General features: G+C 37.0%; 1 long non-coding RNA gene across 1 annotated transcript in view; it reads right to left on the reverse strand.

Annotated features, from left to right (window-relative positions):
* The window catches only part of LOC107670659 (uncharacterized), a 19366-nt gene extending 18618 nt beyond the window's left edge, over positions 1-748 (reverse strand). Inside the window, exon 1 of the long non-coding RNA XR_001632109.1 lies at positions 738-748. This is a non-coding gene — a long non-coding RNA (uncharacterized LOC107670659). The remainder of the gene's footprint in view (positions 1-737) is intronic.
* Between the last annotated feature and the right edge of the window lie 2175 nt (positions 749-2923).

Genomic DNA, 2923 nt, shown 5'->3' on the forward strand with positions numbered 1-2923 from the left:
TGGGTAGGATTAGGGATGTAGAATAAGGTCATGTAGAATAAGGCATTAATATGTGCTTAATTACTACTAATAAATGGCTAATATTCTAGTAATATGCATGCTAATAAGCAACTAGTTAAGAGACCCTAAAATAAAGTGTTACCATATATATATATATATATCTGGCCGCTAAAATTCAGTTTTGCATCACATTAGTAAATCACACTTTTAATTTTTTAAATTACTAAAATATATTTGACATAATATTTCACATTATTACTGTTTTTATTGTATTTTTTTTAATCAAATAAATCCACGCTTAGTGAGCTTAAGAGGCATATTTCCAAACAATGAAAGGGGTTAAAAGTAATTCATGAGATCATGACAGTGAAAGTTTACTTAGTGTAGCATGATATTTTGAGAAAAGAAGAGAACAACAAGAACAGGGAAAGAAAATAAGAAGGAAAGTGAGGAATGGTTCTCGAGGGCAGGGCCTGTTGTGATTGAGGTATTTACGAGCACAAACAGTGATGCCGCCGCGGCAGAGCAGAGTGACAGTGACGGACGACTGAGCAAATCACTCCATGCGGACTCCGCAGAGGCACTCTGAGTCGAGACGCCTTGCTTTATTGTGTACAGGTTAAAAGGCTGAGCTTTCACTGAAGCCTGTCACTCTCCGCCCTGGACTTGTTTTGATCTATCAGGTGTCAGGACAATAACGTTGTCAGCAAAGCCTGTGAAAGCAGGCCTAGAATAACACTGAGGTAATAAATGCTTCATGAGTGCAGTCACCATCAGACAGACTGGGGAAAAGTTCCTCGAAACTTTTAACCTGTGATAAAAGCTCTCGGCTGATGGTAATCAGTATTGGTTTGTGAGAGGAGGTGAAGGGCGGTTTGTGGTGGTGAAAAGCTTTCGGGCGACAAGAGGAAGTGAGAAAGTGCCAAGGACAGTCAAAGAAGAGTTATAATGACATCTTGAAGTGCGCTCTTGAGAAATTAAAGCCTGTTGAAACTTTAACCATCTGAAGAACCTGAAAAGGTCTATTAAATAAGTATTTGTTTTTCATTATAATTAAAGTGATATTAAATGTGTTTAACTGCCAGTTTTATAGAAATATTTCATTGTGGTTATACTAAAATGAGCTGTTTTTAGGTACTGTAGATCTATTTTCCAAATTGGCCAAAGTTAATAAAGGTCATTAAAAGACATTCAAGAGTTTTGTTTAATGCAATTCATAAGCTGCTTATTTATAATTTCATGATTACTTTTGCCATCATTGACTGGAAAAAAATAATTGTGCTAGATAACAGTAAATTAAATGTATCTATTATCAAACTGTACATGATAATGTTGTTATGCCCAAGTTCACTTAAAGGGGTCCTATTATGCTTTTTCACTTTTTCAACTTTAGTTAGTCTGTAATGTTGCTGTTTGAGCATAAAAAAGATCTACAAAGTTACAAAGTTCAAAGTCCACTTCAAAAGGAGATATTTTATTTAACAGAAATCACTTTTCAAAAACTACAACGAACGACTCGTTTGGACTACAAAGCATATTTTCCGGGATTTGTGATATCACAAATACAGACGAATGGGACGAGACCTGGTTGAGCTGCACTAGAGAAGGCAACGAGTGTTATCACTATGTCGGAGACACGCTAGCTTTCCCAAGGCAGACGGACTTAGAGTGGTTACAATCATCCGGGTTTAAATCCCGCTCAAATTGATTTGATATCGACGCAATATTTACACTGAAGCTCGCAGGCGGCTATGGTAAGGGGCATGACATTTCCCGACCAGGCGCCGAGTGCTGCCAATCACAACACACTGGCCCAGCTAACCAATCACAACACACACCGACCCAGCTAACCAATCACAGCACATTTCGTATTTCAGAAGGCGGGCCTTCATTTGATACAGGAACTATTCGAGCCGTTCATGCCAGACTGGGGAGAGAGGTGTTGTAATAATGTAAAATATGTGAAAAATAATGTGTTTTTCGAACAACCTAGTATGAGAGCCTGTTCTAGTACACCCCCAAAACAAAATCAAGACTTTATAAAAGAGCATAATAGGACCCCTTTAAGCAACACAACATCAATTTTACATAGACAAAAACTACTGATCTCTGTAATGAATATGCTGCTGGAGGTTTAGAATCCATATTACATATGCTAGTTGGAGAATAAAATCCAAAAGAGTAGTCATATATTAGGCCAAGGACAAAATTCATAAAGTCAGATGGTCAAACTACAGTTTTCGTCCCGTTGACATTGTTCATACGCATGCGAATATGGCAGACCAGAAATGTAAGCTCATGCTAAAATGTTTCGCATTTCGCTGTGTACGTTTAAGTTTGGTGAAATAGGATTTGTTATTATTTGTTATATGCTTTTTTTTTTTAAAGGCGCCAGAGAGCTTGTCGTCATATTCATGGCAGTGTCCAAAGTCATTTTGTCTCGATTTCAGAATAAATCAGCAAACAAATCCAAAACAACAGACAAAATCCATAACCAAAATGCAAACGAAATACATAGGTAACTCTAATATCCAGGTGATAGTTCCCTCTGGTGGGCTGGAGGAGAAACTGCAGTCTGTGATGTCACCATATCACACTATATTTGCACATTTGTCAGTATATTTCTATTTTCGATTAAAAGCATTTAGTATTTAGCAGTTTTGCTTATTCACAACCAATAAGCAAACCCACCTCGACTCACAATTCCACTAAGATGGGTAAGCATGACCAATAAATAAACAGTCAAAGGGGAGAGTTTAATCTAATTTATATCTCATCTGATTCGCACCCATTCCTTGTTATTTTTCAATGAAATTTCAGCCGCTCAACATTGGAAAATGATTAAGGGTAATCGGCTTCAAGTCATTATAGTTTTTCTCAAATGGATGGAGCACTATTTAATTTATTTTATAGCTCTAATTCA

This window comes from Sinocyclocheilus anshuiensis, unplaced genomic scaffold (assembly GCF_001515605.1).
Source record: "Sinocyclocheilus anshuiensis isolate Anshui unplaced genomic scaffold, SAMN03320099.WGS_v1.1 scaffold513, whole genome shotgun sequence".
NCBI lineage: Eukaryota > Metazoa > Chordata > Actinopteri > Cypriniformes > Cyprinidae > Sinocyclocheilus > Sinocyclocheilus anshuiensis.